This window comes from Geospiza fortis, unplaced genomic scaffold (genome assembly GCF_000277835.1).
Source record: "Geospiza fortis unplaced genomic scaffold, GeoFor_1.0 scaffold84, whole genome shotgun sequence".
NCBI classification, from domain to species: domain Eukaryota; kingdom Metazoa; phylum Chordata; class Aves; order Passeriformes; family Thraupidae; genus Geospiza; species Geospiza fortis.
The window spans coordinates 2,713,011-2,731,154 of record NW_005054363.1 but is presented as its reverse complement, the minus strand read 5'-3'; the positions used below and the strand labels follow the sequence as shown (position 1 = coordinate 2,731,154).

The 18,144-nt window shown below is 42.2% G+C and overlaps 1 protein-coding gene and 1 long non-coding RNA gene across 2 annotated transcripts in view; one reads left to right on the top strand and one right to left on the bottom strand.

Annotated features, from left to right (window-relative positions):
* CLYBL (citrate lyase beta like) overlaps nucleotides 1–18,144 on the bottom strand; it is a gene marked incomplete at its 5' end in the record, with an annotated part of 132,038 nt that overhangs the window by 36,498 nt on the left and 77,396 nt on the right. The gene's annotated exons all lie outside the window — the stretch shown is intronic.
* Nucleotides 1,111–9,937, top strand: LOC115948229. Its single transcript, XR_004082073.1, has 5 exons — nucleotides 1,111–1,309; nucleotides 5,433–5,588; nucleotides 6,906–6,977; nucleotides 7,119–7,874; nucleotides 9,168–9,937. It is a non-coding gene; the product is annotated as an uncharacterized LOC115948229 (long non-coding RNA).

Here is an 18,144-nt window from a genome sequence, read left to right as displayed (position 1 = left end):
CTTTCTCTGCCAGAAGAAGGGCTTGCTTTTGATAGAAATCCCACTTGCATGGGTGACTGGGGTGACTCAAGGAACCCAACAATTGTCACCCCAAATGCAGGTTTTAGCAAGTCCTGCAGGCAACATTCTCTCAGATGCTCCATATGATGAGGCAAAGCCCACTACACCTCCTGGCAGAGTCCCTGAAGGATGGGCAGTGGTACAAAAGCAGTTGCCCTTCCTTCTTTCCGCCCCCACACCCCAGAAGTGGGAGAGGGGAAACAGCACCAGAACATCATGTCCCATGTGTCCCCATATTGGCAGTGATCAGCTGAGGCAGAGAGTGATCCCTGATACAAAATAAAATTATTAAAAATAAACTCCATGACTCATGTATTCATGGTAAGGAGTAGGAACCTTTTAGAAATGAATTCACTTGTGTTCTGTGGTCTAAACAAAACCTGAGAATGTGAATTTTTCCCTGCCTAGACCTGTGATTGGTGTCAAAGGAACTGAGATTTTTCTCCAGTTTGAAAGTGGGACCTGAGAAGGTGGTTGTTTTCTAGGTCAGATCTCTGCCAATCCTTCAGGATTGCAGGGTGGTATTTGTACATCACTGATAGATATATTGTCCTGGTACAATACAATACACACCTTTGTAGACATGGTGAGAATTGTCTACTGGTATTCTTCAAAACCTGATTCAGTTCCTCATTTAGATATTCCTGATGGCGGTGGAAGAAGTTACTAGACCTTATGACATGTCCTTCCCTAAGCTTTTTTTCAACTTACTTCCCTGATGAAATAAATTATTTTTAAATGCTAGGTTGACTGAGAAGGTGCTCCTCTGTGGGGCTTCTGGAATATCTATGAAGTTTAAAGTAAAGTTGGTGCATATTTCCCAATAAAACAATAAAATAAACCAATATATGATTATTTCTGCAACATCTAAGCAGTTCCTACCCTCTTCTGCTTATTCCCATTCCATGCCCTGCTTTTTCCTTATGCAAGCTTTTCCAATCAACTTTTTCTCAAGCTGACACGCAAACTGGATCACTGAAGTAATCCCATTAGAGAAACTCAGGCTTTTCTGTGTGGGAGAGTAGGATTTTGTTTTTAACCCCAGCCCATTTAACCAGTCCTGTTTACAGCCTGGCCAAACAAACAATTGCACCACTGCAAGCAAGGGCATGGCAAAGGATGACAACAAGCAGCTAGGAAGGGCAACATGGAAAAAGGAACTTCTTGAGCTGTTTTTGGTTTTCTTTCCACCACAGCCAGCTGAGCAACCACCATTGCACCCAGTTTGTGCCCATGAGGAGAGTACTAGGTAGGACTCAAGCAAATGCCTGCATCCCTTAACAACCCTCACTACAAGCCCCCATTCTTGCATCCATATGCATTTCCCCATAAAATTACCTCAGCATAACCAACAGGGGCATCTGGAAGCAGAGCACCTTGTTAAATTATTGATTACTTCACTAACACGACTTTTGCCTTCATTTATGTGGTTCCTTTAATAACATTTTTCCAGACCTGAATATGCAGGGCTCCTTCACCTGTGCTTTTGTTAGCTACTCTTGCATCTGTCCAAATCTGACATGAATTTCATTCACTTCAAGCAGACTGTCAGGGTTTGAGTTCAAATTCTTTACACATGGCTTATCAGGTATTTTCTCTCACTTTCTGGACAATGACTCTGCCAAATGTAGTGTAAGTAAAAGACTAATAAGAAAATGGGTTCAGCTTTGAACCACTTATATAAACATACAATAAATGCTGGGGTCAGCCTGGACTTTCTACTGATTTAACTACTTCAGATTTATTTGACACCAATAACATTAAGTTGATGCAATGCTCTGGCATGAAACTATTTGCTAAAATGCTACTAGCAATATAATTTATTCTCCTGTGTGAATAAAATTCATGGACAATAAGGATTTTACAGCAATATAACTGCATTAATACAGTACTGCTGGTTTGTTTATCTTATATTAATCTTAAACCAACAGTGATAAAATAGAATTCAGTGTTTACAAGTTTGACACCCATTAAACTGCCTTTTTTCTCACTTTCTTTTCCTCTTATATTTTTGCCCAACTTGCTTTATTGTTGTGTAACTGTCTGAACAAAGTATGCAGTTAGCAATTTTTTTTGGTCCTTTTGACTTGATGTGACATCATTCTTGTTCTGAATGAAGGACTGCCAAAAACAAAAAGTAAAAATGTGAAAATGTGTTCTACTTACATAAAAAAAAATCTCTTTTTTGGGAAACTGTTCTGCTTTACTTGCTAACCTGTTTAAATTTTTGATTGCCCCAGTAATAATGTGTTTTGTATTGAGAACAGAAGGTAGTTTTCCCCCCAGAGTGCTCAGAGACATTTTCTCCAGCCAGAATCCCCACTCCCATCACCTGCATCAGGTGCAGGTTAACCCTGGTGGGACTCAGGTGATGCTCCCCTCCCTTTTCTTGGCAGTGGCTTCTCCCTGTGCTGCCAGCCTGCCACCAAGCATGGTGTCTGTTTGGCAGCCACCCCTCAGCCTCCGGAAGCTCCCTGGCTCCATTTCCTCGTTCCAGCTGGCCACTGAGGCACTGTCCCTGGCAAGGTGCTAGCAGTGTGTGCTGGTGTGTGCTGATGCTGCTGGATACGGAAGGTTCTTGGTGCCCTTCCCTGGTTGAGGTGTCTTTGCTTTTGCTTAGGGTGGGGCTGGATCCGGCACAGTCCAAAGCGGTCCTACTGTTACCCTACATCCAGAGCACTTCACTTCTGTTCTGAGGACAAAACACACAGTGGCATTAATGCTCTTTGACTTTATCTGCTGGCAAGTTCCCTACCCATTTCTCTCCTCACTCTCTGATTTGGCAAGCAATCATCTATAAGCTTCCTAGGAAGTCTCTCTTTAGGGGCAGCAGGTTTCTGCAGCATGGGTGCAGAAACAAATCCTTCTTGAGCCCACTAGACCGCTCCAATATCCGAGGGTGCAAGGTACAACAGTACCAGAAAACTATTGTAAAGTCTGTATCTTACCAAGGTCTCCTTCTTTCCTGGTTCTTCATTTGATCTATCACCTTCCCCACTGGGCTTCAGATGAAGTCAAAGAATCACATGACTGCTGAGGTTGGAAGGAACCTCTGGGAGTCATTTGTCCAATCCCCTGATGCAGCAGGGACACCCAGAGCTGCACACCTGGGACTCTGTCCAGATAGCTTTTGAATATCCCCAAGGGCGGAGACTCACAGCTGCTGGGAAACCTCAGTCATCTGCACAGTGAAAAAGTGTTCTGATGTTCAGAGGTGGCTCCTGTGTTTCAGCTTATGCCCGTTGCCTCCAGCCCTGTCACTGGGCACCCCTGAGCAGAGCCTGGCTCTGTCCTCTTTGCATCCTCCCTGCAGGTATTTATATACATTGATGGGATCCTCCTGAGCTGAGCAGCCCCAGCCCTATAAGCCTCTCCTCAGAGGAGAGATATTCCAGTTCCTTCAACTTTTTTGGAGCCCATTCCTGATGCTTCTCCAGTATGTCCACGGCTCTTGAGTACCGATACCTCTGGCATTCTCCTCCACATTATTTGCAAAGTTTAGAAGTCCTCTCTGCTCTTTGTCAGACATCTTTGAGCATATTAAAACTGTCTACTATTTTTTTTTATGTTAAGGTACACTTAAAAAAAATTACTAGTAGTCTGCACTCCATTTTATTTATTAATATTGTTGTTTTTAAAATCCTCATGTCCCTTCATGCTCTCAGCATCACCTTTTCCAATACAATTCTCATTTCCAACTGAGTGATTTGATCTTTGCTTTAAGATAATTTTTCATCTGTTGCTTATTTGGCTTTATTTCTTCTTGACCAGGTTTCACAGCTTCAGATTCTGTGTTGGCAGTTTCTTGGCCAGTTTTCCTTTCCTGTTGACCAGATATAATCTCTGCCAGTATGGATGCTAAGTCCTCTATTGCTGGCCAAGCGAGAATCAATCATGCTGGATCTTACTAATATAATTTTACACTTAATAGAAATGTAATCCTCCTGGAAATTAACATCTGCCCTAACATAAACTTTGTCACATTTTATGAATGCTTATGAATATTAATTAATTATTCTAGCCCACTTACACGCATGTTTGTAAATAGACAGCTATTAGGACAATTAAAACAGCAAGATGAGTAGCAAAATGGCTTCAGTCTAACAGCTATATAAAGAAATATATATTTAAGAATACTACTTCTGCCTGTGTTTCTCAGGACAGGCCGTTGTTCCACTCCGTACGCATGTGGACCTACTTTCCAGCTATTCTTGTTTCACATCTATATTGCAGAATCACTGCAGAGCCACAGGCAGGATGAACCCCATTGTCCTCCAGAGCATTCAAGCTTAGCACAAATGCACGATCTAGCGACGAGAGCTTTCACGCAGCCGATTCTGCGTGCCCAGAAGTTCAGCTCAGCTTTTTCATCCTGAACAATGGGGAAGCAAGGGGGATAGCCTAATATTTCATCCTCTGTTTTGCCTACGTAGTCTTTGTCCACCAGTGTTCTGTGGCATTAAAGGTGAACCTCTTTCATGTGATAGCTATCAAAAAGCCTTCCTCCTCTAGACAAGGCAATGATGAGTTAGAGTCACTGTTTGCTGTTATCCTGATCTGCTTTTCAAATGAAGGTGCTTTTTCTATGATCTATATAACTTGTTCTGCTCCTTCTGTGTTTTCCCACACCACGGCACGCAGTCTCTAGGTTAAATACAGGACATAATTCTGAAAATTCATTTTTCTACTGTCCTGTCTCCTAGGCATGCCCCCCTCCCTTCAAGCTTTCCTCGTACTTTTTTTTTCACTGCTCGTAGTCAAACAAGTTATTGAAATGTTTTTGTTTGTTTTTTGGTGTTTCCCTCCCTCACCTTCAGTCGATGTTTGTAAAGCATTTAACACTACACCAGGCGGGTTAATTTACTGCACTGGTAAAACAGCCTATTTGGAGTGTCTTGCAACACTGACATGTTTTCAGCTTGAAAATCAGATGTCTCCATCCCAAAGGAAAGAATTCTTGCCAAAGCTTTGTTTATATCGATGCCAGGTGCAATCTGGCCCAACAGTGGTAATGACATATGAACACTAAACAGTTTGTAAAAAACATACTTCAAAATGAAATCTGAATCCTGTCTATAAAGACCCAGGTAAAGGTTTTATTAGGAATTTGCCTGGTGTAGAAAAGTATTTCTTTGTAGAAACATTAATTTGGCTTCTGGGCTCCCTTTAGTGTTATTAGTGGCCTCTGATTTCAGTTTTTTCATTACAGTTTGTTTTTCTTTTGCTTCTGGTAGAGCTTTCAAAGCCAAAGGTTTATTGTGTAAAAACATTTTAACAAAAATTACTGTAATTACTGTATTTAATATTTTATTTTGTACATGGCTTTTGCATGTATGATTAGAAAAATAAACCTTTTCTTTTTTGCTTCACAGAGAGCAACCCTGACCTGGTGAAAATTAGAAATACTGCAATGCAAAGCATACTGCAGCACCTCTTGAAAGGGAATTGCCAGAATTTAATTGCATCCTCCTCTTCTTAAACAAGTTCAAAATAAGCTTTCATACCTAGAGGCGATTTTTTGGTTATTGGTAAGTTAAACCTGTGTAAGAGTCGTGACCCTTAGTTGAAGTAACTCCCTGCCCATAGTGTGAAAGCATCAGAAACCCCAGTAGGCTGCAAATTGTGTATGTTTGTTTGATCTCTGTGATGGTCACATCCTTTGCACATCCTTACTTAAGGTAAGATAAAACTGGAAAGCTGAGGCGGGTAGACACACTGCAATGTTTTTAAAATGTGCCCAGATTTTGTTCGCAAATCTGTATTAAATTGATACACCCACTAAATCAGCGGCCATTTAAATGAAGATCTGGCCCTAAAAAATCAATGACATTTATGCAGTGATCAGATTCTTCTCTCTTCAGCGGGTCAGCGTTAAACCCAAGTGCTCATTGCTGCTGTCAGTATGTGTGCTGCTGTAAGGAAGGTGCCCAGTGTGATCTACATATCCTATAGGCATAGAGCAAATCGCTTCCTCAAAGAGTAAACCAAACAAAAGCCAGAGAACAACAGCAATAAGAGACTGTTTGACAAAAAGCTATTCATGTGCAGAACCCATTACCTCACCACATACCTAAGAGTGAGCCAGTGCCTTTGGGTTTTGTCCTAAGAAGCTGAGAGAAATTTTCAGGATGCTTTTCTCGTGTGTTTGAAGTAAAATCAGGAGATCAGTATGCCTTTAAAATGAAAGATAAGCCTCTTAATACTTTAACTCAAACTTCACAAATCATGATTTTTGAATCAGTGCCTCAGCAGAAAAGGAAAGACTCAGATTTGCAGATGGCAAGTTGCTTGCTGCAATCTGAAAGGGTCTATACTATAATGGCAAAAAATATGACTATATACACTTTCTTCCTCTGTCCATCTGCCACTGTTATAGTCTAGTGTGGGGGTGATTTTATTTAAATTTGGACTGTTTGCAGGCTGATTTCTCATTTCTGCAATCATTAGGTTTGTAACAAAAAGAGTAAATAGTTTTTTTTTTTAAAAATCCCAACTGCTGCCTTAGTGCTGTGTGATTTAAATAGTGAAATCATTGCTACAGACTGCCACAGAAGAAATCTGCATATATCTGCTGCTGGTCTACATGGTATCTCATCCAGTGACTATATATGCACATATTTACATGGAGGGAATCTTTGGGAATCTTCTCAATTCTTGCAAGTACTTTCTGAAATGGAAGATGCAGAATCTTCTGGTGGTAATCACCAGGCAGACCAAGAAAAACAGAAGATAAATACATTAATAATAGAAAATGAGTGATGCAAATAGATATTTAATTTATTAATATTTAAAGGTCATAGGAAGAGTCATCTTGTTTTACTCACTTGTTATTCTCCTTCATCCAGGGAAATGACACAATAGATGCCCTGCGAGATAGTTTCCCCCACACTCATAAGAAAAAAGGTCAATGGACGGAGGTACGTATTTATCAAGGCACAGGGACATTGAAAAGCTGTCAGGAACCATGACTGCAAGCATCAGATCATTCACCTTTCCCCTTGTTCAAGACTTGCCACAAAGAGGACATAAAGATGGATTTTTGTTTTCTTGTTTTTCAGAGGGAGTGGATTTGCCTAGAAAAAGCCTTTGTGTTTTCAGTCATCAGACCCTCATCATTGACAAGACCGCTTTGTGGATCTGCCTCCTAGAGTGGTCCTCATGGACAAATCCCCAGCCCAGACTGGTCCCCTGTGCTTTCCCCATGCCCTTGGCTCCCACTGGCATTGGTGCACCAAGGCAGTGCCCCCAGGGCTCTGCAGAGGGGGCAGAGGGGGCTCTGCCCCAGCATGTCCTGCTCCCCAGAAGGCAAGCTGGTGACCGCAGGTAACAGAAACAGCTGTCTAAGGCTGCCAGCTCTGCCAGGCTGATGGCAAAGGAATTGCATCAAATAACAGAAATTGACTCCTTGATATGTTATGTTTTTAAAACAGCCTGTGATGTTACATGATAAGTTGTTTTAGGGCTTGTAGGTCATTAGCTCAGCAGATCTGAAAAAACAATATCTGAAGACAGACTTCTAAAGGATTCACTTTAAATAGCTTATTCTGTGAGAATGAAAAAACATCAAACCAAAATTATTGCAGAACACCGATTCCCGTCTCTTTTGCACTGCAGAAGTGTCAGTGTGCAAGATGGAAACTCGAGCCCACTGGGACAGTAAATATTTTGAATCTGTGTTTTCTGCAAGATGGAAGAAAACAAAGCAGCTGCCCGCAAGGTTTCATCTTATCTGAGTCCCATGGCAACTCCATTAATGAAGAGGGGAGATGAGTTTGGCTCATTGCTTGGCAGTACCTTGAAAAGTATACATGGAGGTATAAGTCATCTGCTTGGTCTAAATTCTAATGAAATTTAGCTACCTTTTGGATGGCCCACCTCATATATTTTTTTACTTTCTTTCTTCTTTTTCCTTCTAAATTTAAAAGGAACTTTGATTTTGTTAGCATTTGCATTCAATATTTGTCCTCCATTAAGATGGTATTGATATAATTTGGCATGCATGTTGTTCTAAAGTCACTGAAAACAGTGGTAAAGAGCACTGAAGAACATTGTTTGCCATGGATCTGAAAATTTAGAAACATTGATATATTTGTTTAATGTAAGGAAATGAATAGGCAGGATACATTTTTATGCACAGTCCTGAAATTTGGCTCTTTGCCTAAATGCCAATGTAAAAATTGGTTTTAAGCTATGTAAAGTTCAAGCTATCCAGCATCTTTGTCACTTATTCCATGTCAAGTGGGTTAGAAAGTAGTGATTGTGATAAGGACGCTTTTCACATCCATTTCTACCAGTAGTAACCCAAGACGCAGAGGGAGGTGAAGAACAAGGGTCATATTTATAATCTGGAATGCTGCAAAATGTATCTCTTCAAGTTTTCAGCTGAACTGAGATATTTATCTTAACAAGATCTAATTAGACCTAATTTCCATAGCATATCAATTATTTTCCTCATTAGAGTAGCTAATGCCATGTTCAGATATCATGGCAATCAAGCTTGCGATTTCTGGAAAAACTGGTTAGAAGGCTCAGTATTAAGTGTGTTTCCAACTGTGAAATTTATCCTTCTGAGCAATGCCTCCCAGTTTACTCACTTTGTTCCAGGATTCTCTGCAGCATATGGCCACTGGAACCCATTAAATAACACAAAGTAAGACAGGCAGCGATGAGTCAAAAATAGCTGCACTAGTGAATCGCCTTTCAAAATTCTGTCTCTAACAAGAAAAATAATGAAGAATAAGACATGCAATTAGAAGAAATTAAGGTCAATTTTCAAGCCGGGTTGCCTACATGGTGGTTTTGAAATCCACGTTAGGCACCTCAAATAAAAGCAGCCTGATTGAACACCTGCAGCTCTTGGCAATGCACTTGTGTGTATAAGGCAGCCAGGCAATTCTTGCACTCAGAGTCTCTACCTCTTGATTTTATTTTTCCCAGTTCCAAAACATCCTAAAACTCTGGGTTCTAATCACTAGGTTTAACATGTTCCTTTTTCCTCCTAAGGAAGATACCCAGTGCTTCCAGTGCAGGGCCATATGTGTGCTATATACTTGTTGGACAAGTCCCACTGGCTCAGTGTGAGAGTGAAGGCACTTTTTTCATTACAGGAGCTTGTCGCATTGTATTTGGCCAAATGTGTTGTCAGAAGACACTTGGATTCCTTGCATCCAACCTGAGTCATCTACAAGTTTGGTGTCTACGTTTTTTTCTAGAGGTTTTGTTACAGAGGTCAGTTTATCTGCAAGGAGATTTATCTTCCAGAGCAGCTGCCTGCAGCATTGAGATTTTTTGTGCCTTGGAGGCACCCAGATCCCACAGCTGAAGCACCTTCTTCCTAGGGAGCTACAACAGTCAAGCTGAATCTCCCCTCAGTGTTTTCTGGGTTGGTGTCTCCTATCCCAGATAAGACACACAGCATTTTGCTAATATGAAAGGCAGAGGTAAAGACCTCTGCTGCTGTAAGAATATTACACTAGCAGTGGATCTGAGCTCAATGTATGGTTGTACTGACATGCTGCATGGCTGAGGGCAACTTTTATTAACAGCTACACCCTAACCAAACATTTATCCATTTCTTCTCATTTAAAATACATCTAGTGCTCTCAATGGGTACACCTTGAATGAGGCGCAGGAAATATGCAAATTTCTGAATAAAGGGAATTCTTTACTTGATGCATTTTCATAGAATCACAGAATGGTTTTGAAGCTTTGTAGTTATTATTATTTGGTTATGCTTGTACTCAAGTCCCTTCATTCACAAATAAAAAGATGCTTCATCTGGCTGTCCAAATAATACATTCAAACAAAGTATACCAGAAAATAAACAACTGTGCTCTTGTGACCTGTGTTATGAAGAATAAAAAGTTACCTAAAGGTCCAGAGAAGGTACATGCTGTGTTCGTCCCCTTATACCTAAGCATGTCTATGAATTTAACGGGCATATTCAGGTATTGTGCAGATAGGAACCCAGCCACATTTCTCCTAATTGATTTGAAATTATATGGACAGTAACGGTGCCAGAAGACAAATTAGTTTGCTCTTTCATACTGAGCTGAAGTTGTTTGGTTTTCTTAAAAGAAATAAAACTGATAATTGTCACTACAGTAAGTAAATATGTCTGAATACATGCAGAAAGCAGATCTATTGGGTAAGAAGGTTACAGAATCTCATTTTGTGGTCCATCTGCTCCCTCTTTGCTTCCCAAGCCAACAGACACTAATCTGGGATGAAGAAACTGACAGGACATGGGGGAGGAGTAGATGGTCATGATTCCTGCATGTTTCAGCTTTTTGATATATGTGCTCATGCCATTGTGATATAATAGAAGGAAAATAATGCAGTGGAGTCAGGAGGACAATTCCAACAATTATGCATTGCAGCAGCATTTTACTGCTCAAGATTTTCTCACATATTCAGTGCAATTTACATGTTTTACCACTGAGATCTGAGCACTCAAAATTAACATTCAAGGGGGAAAAGATGCATTGCTGGAAAAGATTGTTAAGCAGATCATAAGCTGAAATAAACAGTAAAATAATCAGATTGAGTTAAGAAAAGTGCCCAGGGTACTCCTGCTGGATTTTTTTCTCTAATTTGCATCTATGTTGATGGTCTTGGAGAAAATGTGAACATCATCCTAGTAAAAATTTCTAGTGGCTGTAGCATGAAATAAAAGTGGTTCAAGAGGATGAAAATTAAATAAAGAAGAGATAGGGATAAAATCAAAATTCAAAGCCACAGACCATGAGTGCGAAAGACAAAGCAAAGCCGAAGTGACAGTATGGCTAATGAGGGATGAGAGTGAGAGAGGGATGTGCTACACGACTGTGCAGTAATCAAAAAAAGGGCCAGTGGAGCTGTATCATGTCATCTCCATCTCTGCACAGCTCAGCAACAACAGCACTGCCAGCTTTTACTTCCAATTCTGGTCACTTTGTCATCAGAAAGATCATAATGAATAGAAATAAGTTTCAATGGAAGCAAAAAGGAGCAAAGTGAAAAAAGAGATTAAAAGAGATAAATATGTATTGTTTGGTTTAACTATAACCAAGATGCAAGGCATGTACAAATAATTCAAGCGTTTGAATGCTTCACTAAAAGTGGTAAGTTCTTGAACATAATAAAAGAGAAGCATCACTAGCATTTTGGATAAGAACTCTGATGAAGTTACAAAAACCAAAGCTGTTGTCAGCAGGGAGGTGTGCCTAATGATTAAAGCACCTAATCCAAGATTTAAAAATAATTTTGACCACATGATGTGAAGCACTGATGCAAAATAAGGTCCCTCTGCCAGGTGAAGGCTGTTCAAAATTTCTAAAATGGTAACTTTAGCCCAGATCAGAGGCCGTGGGTGTGCACAAAAATGACTGGACTTCCCTCAGCTAACCATGGATTTCTCATGAATTCCTTCTTATTCCCCTTCTATTCCCACCCTTCCAAAGCCACCTGGCTGTCCCTTGGATGTGAACCCTCCCTTATGTGCAGGACCATGATGATTCATGAGGAGAGTGGCTTAACTTTGATGCATGAGCCAAGATGCACATTTGTCAGCCTAGAATAGCATGGATCCAAGTCACATCCTCCAGTCTGTGTGATGCCTTCAAATGGCCAGTCATCACCAAAAGTCAGCCTAAGCTCTATCTCCTCACTGTCTTGTATTTTGGAAGCTGCTCTTGATGCATTCATCTTTCACAGAGGCTGTTAAAAATCCTCTTTTCCTAGGAACAGACACAGGGCCTAAACTTTCCATGGCCTAAGGACTTTCTCCTTACAGGCTTACTCACTAGGATTAATGGCTATGAATTACATGACATTGATTTTGTGGGAGCAGGAATTTTACACAGCAAAGCCTATACGTAATTACAGATCTTCCTCTGAACTTCATCTCATGCTTCAGGATTTATAAAAATCAAACTTGAACTTGAGATAACAAAAGAGATTCCCAGCACAGCATGCTTTTCCAGAAAAACCTGCCCAGAACTCTTCTCTATGGTTTAATGTACTGCAGGCACAGTATGCAATCACAGAATAAGGATATGCTTGGCATCAGCCAAGATGCGCATTCGTCAGCCTAGAATAGCATGGGTCCAAGTGACATCCTCTGATCTGTGTGATGCCTTCAAATGGCCAGAGTCATCACCAAAAAGTCAGTTTAAGCTCTTTCTCCTCACTGTCTTGTATTTTGGAAGCTGGTCTTGACGTATTCATCTTTCACAGAGGCTGTCAAAAATTCTCTGTTCCCAGGAGTAAGAAGAAAACAACTTTCTCCTTCTACCTACACTGGATGAGAGATCCTTGGAACGAGTGGCAGGCCCTTTTTGATTAATAGTCCTTGACTGGATTATTGCATGAGTATACTCTTGCTTTTTGACTGATGTTCATTGCCCCACTATCGAAAGGAAAATGAGTCTAACTATTCATTGTGTGAAACAGAGCTGCTTTTTGATCTGCTTGGAACGTGCCACTTGGTAATTTTTCTTGTTTGAAGCATCTTGGCATCCACAGCCAAAGGCAGACAACTCAAGGACACAGCTGGTCCTACAGGCTCTAGAGAAACCCTGGGAACAAAACCAGGGCTGCAGAGTTGAGAGAAGACTCCACAGAGTGAACGTGCAAAATCAGACTTGTCAGAGAAAGCCACCACAAGCGTGGAGCACAGCCAGGTTTCAGTGAGTGCCTCAGTGGAAAACCTAAGGGCCTTTGTCCAGAGCACGACTAGCAGAGGTCAGCTAATGAATAATACAGTAACAACACTCTCTCCTCATCTAAATCCCATGTCCAGCCTTTAGATCCCATCTCTTGGTGCAGCTGGAAAGCAAATGCAATGAAGAGCACTTTGACAACCCATCTGTGGGAAGGGAGGGCCAACAGCTCTGCTGGCTTTCACTTTGCAGTCACAAATGTTTGGTAGTGTAGCAGAGAAAGCTGTGCAATCACCAGCTTCCAGGTGACCATGGCAGTGGTTTTGTTCCCTCTTTGCAGGGGAGTTCATCAGCTATGTATGTGGTCCTTCTCATCCTGCAACTCTTGCACTGCTGCTAAGTCCTCACTGTGGCTGCTGGACCCCTGCCTCTCCCTCTCCTGCAGGACAGACACTGAAGTGCTCTGTAATTCCAGATCCACCTGCAGTCTCCCTCTCCCTGTGCATGGTCTGGATGGCACAGGAGATGGTATTTGTGGCTGGAGACTCCAAGCACAGCTCTGATCCCCTTTATAGGGTCTTTGTTTTCTCCCAGCACATGCTTCTGTATTGTGTGAGCTGCTGAAAATCAAGCAGCATCCTGGAAATGGCACAGTTTCCGTCAGTTTCTGTGGCAGGTTAGCTGATGTGGTGGCCAGTGCCCTACACTGCAGGGGGTGGGAAATACAACGGGCCAGGGGATGCTGGGCACCAGACCTATGTCCTAAAAGAAGGCAGCCAGACCAGCCAAAAGGTGGGCAGGGTGAAGGAGCTAAGTAATCCATCCCAACTGAACAGACTTACATAGAACTGCTGCCAATCATACATGTAAGAGAAACCACTTGTTGCTGTAAAATGCATCCTGAACACAGCTATAAACAGAATTAACATGAAAATATGGATGTTCGGATGAATGAATTAAAAGCAATGACAATTTTGATTGGTTCATAAAACATGCAATTAATTTTTCCCTGCAGATAAATCAAAACACACAATTTGTAAAGGAGAACTCAATTCACCCTATATGCTTTAGGTCCAATACATTTAGCAAAAGCCAAACTAAAGAGATTGAAAGGAATCTTTGCACAAGTGTTGAAGAAGAATCCAGCCCCCCTTGACTGCAGATCATGCAGGGGCTAGTGCTGTCCTCTGTCTGGCAGCAGACTCCCACCCTTTCCACCAAAATAACATTTGCTTACTAATAATGTCTTTTTCTCCAAAAGGCGTAAATGGGCCCTGGTTCGAGCTCATCACAGATTCAGCTATATTCTTTTATCTCCAGTAATCTGGAGATTTTTTTCCCTGCAGATAGTTTCTGTGTTCCATTCGCTGCTATTTGCTAGAGAAAGACTCTTGGGCTTTTTGCCCTTTGTATTTCCTCTCTTCTTTCATGTGGAGAAGACTGCCAACGTGGGATTTGCAAACTGCTGCCAATATGGGATTTGTGCTGCTGCGGCTGCCAATCTTTAATTTAGCATATGTATAAAGCTAATTTTTGGACACGATGTTAGTGCCTGGCATCTCTGCAGGAGTCAGCCAGGTTGTAATGTTTGTATTGTACTGCACTATAAAAAAACAATAAAAAGAAAATATAAAGGAAAAAGCCTTTTATCTCTAGCTTTATAGCTACAGATATGGTCTAAATACTTGTATTCTCCCTCTGCATCTAAAATTCGCTTCCTCCTTTCTGTGCCATAGCCCTTTCTTTTAGATTTGCAGTTTGTGTTGCCTGTATTAGAAGCCAATGATAGGCTCCTGCTCCCTACTGAGAATATCTTCATATTAAAATGTATAAATTCAACTCTTTAGAGGCAGAAAAAAAGACTAGTTTCCCTTTAATTATATTTAAAATACACAGTCACATGTGAGAAGAAATATTTTCTCTTAAAAAAAAATATGTTAATACAGAGAATCAGAGGGAAAAAAATTATCATTCAGGAAACATCTTTCTTATGGAAAACATAAGCTTGACTACCCTTCCTTGGCAAGGACATCTATGGTTTGGGAGGATGTTCCTGCAGTGAATTCTCTAAAATATGGCAGTGCCATTCTGGCCACTCAGTGGGAGTGTGAGTGAGCCAAACTCCAGCTCCAGAAGCCCCCATTTGGAGGACCCCATGTGGCTCCAGGGAGCTCCTTGGCCGGGGCTGGAAGCAGGCAAAGTGAAAGCTTCAGGCTGCAGGATGGGATGAGGGAAGCAGCTTCCTGCTGCCCCATGATGGTGGCTATAGCAGGACAAAGGCTGTAATAGAACCACTGTTCCCAGGGGTCCTAGATGGATTTATACGAAGCGATGAATTCATAGCAAGAGACTTCAGTGACAGTTCACCGTTCTTTCTTATGGAGAGGATCTCCTAAACCTTTACCTAAAATTATTCCAGCCCTTGTACTTGAAGGATGGGTATTCACCAGAAGATGTGTGGCACAAAGGAAATGCCAGTGAATGGGCTGTGGGTTGGAAAAGCCTGGCAGACCACAAGAGTGGCAAACTGAGCTAGTGACTTAAAGCACGACCCACTGACTGCATAGAGTCTGAGCATTTGCCCCCAAATGAAGGGAAAAGATTACCAGAAAAACACAGAGAATCATGAGGATTTTGTAAATCTCCTTTTTACAAATATTTAGTATACCAGCAGGCTATTTTGATTTTTTCTTTTGTTATCAACAGAGATTTTTGCAGTTTCTTTTCCCACTAGAGATATCAGATGAAGGAAAGGGAAATTGCTCTATCCTGGCATCACTTTTTCATTTTAATTATTGTGATTTAAATTACCCCATCTATGGAAGCCCACAGTAGAGTGTTGACTACCCAGTAATAGAAGGTAGTTTTTCTGCACGGCTAGACTGGTATTTTCTAAGAAGGAGATCTGCTAGCTTGCCTACTTTCACAGCAGCAGTGCCATGGGCCATAATGAGACAGGATTATTGTTGCAACTGCTCTTGAAGGCCTCTCTCCCCAGGCAGCCAAAGAATGACTGAGTCATGCAGGTGATGCATTCGCAGTTACAAGATGGACAAAACCCTGAAATCCACATCCCGAATAATCCCCCACATACCCACGCCTGTGGGGGAGGGTGTGTGGAGGGGGTGAGAACAAAGCCACTGATGCCAGAAAAAAACAAACAACCCAAACTGTTTATTTTAAATAAATAAATAAGGGGGGGGGGGGGGGGGGTTTTCTAATACCAATATGCCCTGCACAGTCATGCAGAAGAACCGGAGTTTGATTTCTAATCGCAGCCTCTCGTTCCCGGGGCTGGCAGGAAGCACGCATGGGGTGGAAGGAGGTGCCGTGCATCACTCAGCAGCAGCCCCTCTGGCTGCCTAATGAAAGGGGCTGACAGGCTCTTGTGAGAGACCCATCCAGCCCGCCTTGGCTGGAAGGATGATGGCCTTGGCACAGAACACCACACCGTGGGAGGGGATTTTTTCCCGGCTTTATAAACGACATCCTTGAGGCCCTGTGTGGCTGCCAGCTTCTCCTGCCCAGCACAGGACTGTCTAGGACTCCCTCTGGGGCTCATCCGCTGGCTGGAGAAGCTGTTATTAAGAAACACAGGATAGCCCCTGGCAGAGCATGCCGAGCTGGACCACCCTCGCTGAGCTCCCTGCACCTGCTGGCAGGGAGAGCGAGCGCTGGGACTGGAAGAGCATCAAGAATAGAACCGTTGATAGAAGCACAAACGTAGAGCAATTATTTATCTTGTGCTAGGAGTGGGTGAGGTGGCAATTGTGCAGAGCCCTCTGTAAGTTAGAAATCTGCTCTATTCCCAGAGCACTGGTGCATCAAGAAAATTCTACTGACAGGCACCTCAGAAATATGGAAAGGATTAGCACTCTGAATGCCAGGATGGTGTTGCCAATGTTGCGCTCACATTAGCAGCCATGCTCTGACTCCCTCACTCTCTCCTGTCATGGGGGCAGCAGAAGGAAATGCTGTTATCTTTTCAGAGTCAAGCACTGCCACTGAAAGACATGAGACAAATACTATTTTATAGATCTCCATGAAGCTTCAGAATTACGATGCAAAAATTAATTTGCAATCTGTAGCGGAGAAAGGAGGGGATTTTCTGCACTTTTGCCTTCCTTAGCAAGCTTCTGCACTGGGGAGCAGCCTTTGAGCACCAGTGACTGCTCTGGGGAGCTGTTCCTGGTGACTAAGGTCTCATTTCCACCAGGAGTACCTGCTGTGGTTTGGATCAGTCATTACATTTCACAGCACACAGGGCTGCCCTCTGCTATGTGCCAGTTGCATCTGAAGCAAAGCAAGCAGTTAAGGATACTTCAGGCCCATCTACCAGGATACCATCTACCATCGGTTTTGTTTCACTTGTGTCTGGCCCTTCTCTTCTGATTAAATTCCATTATTTATTAGTCTTGCCTGATGCAGGCAGAGCCCAAGCACATAGTTTTCCCTAACAAGATATCACAAGCTCATGCAAGTACTGCTCATTCCCAAGACAAAGATTTTATCCCTGGACTGCAAGCACTGGCCACTGTCTGTGTCTGACCAACCACTGGTGACTCTCCTAAACCTGCCAGAGAAAGGGATGTTACCAAGTATTGTTTCTGTCAGAGAAGTGCAATCCTTGGCAGTGCCAAACAGGAATAAATGTGAACCAAGGGGAAAGTATTTAAACTGCATGCTGCATCATGAAACCTACTTGGACACAAAACCCAATTCAACCCAAACAGCAATAAAAAGCTTTTCAGGAGGTCTTGGTATGACCTCATCATTGACCTGCTGATTCACCATGCAGTTAGGCAAAGGATTCATATGACACTAGTCTTCCCCAATCATGTGAGAAGGGTACCAAATAAAATGGACTCACTGGTGTGAAACATGAAATTATCCTCTCACATTTCATCTGTCAATTATTTCACATCAGCAGTCAAGGAAAACAGATTTAATGAACAGCTCATCATTCAAAACAATCACCCCCTAAACCCAATTCCCTTGCTAAATATATTCAGGGGAAGATCAGCAATGATTGGATTTACACACAATGTGAACTGAGTTCACTGGCCAGTTCTCCATGTTGAGCCGCACCAGCCCAGCTGTACCCCACACCTGTGAGTGTCCAGGCAGCTGCCTGCTCCCAACACGTGACCCCTATCTGTGCAATACCATGTCCAGCTCTGAATAGAAGTGCAATGCCTTGATGTCACTCACTTGACAGCCTGGGCATCTACCTCTCCCAGCATACCAGTGCTGAAAGCAGGGCAAGAAAATGACAATAAAATAGCCAGGACAGGAGGAAAACACCATTGTGTCCAGGGTAGATCACAATCAACAGTGAAAGAGAGGACACATGAATGTTAAAGCTTCACTTCAAAAAAGACTGATGTTCCCCAAAATAACAGGCAGACGCCCCACGTTTTTCCATCTATTTTTTTAAAGTTTT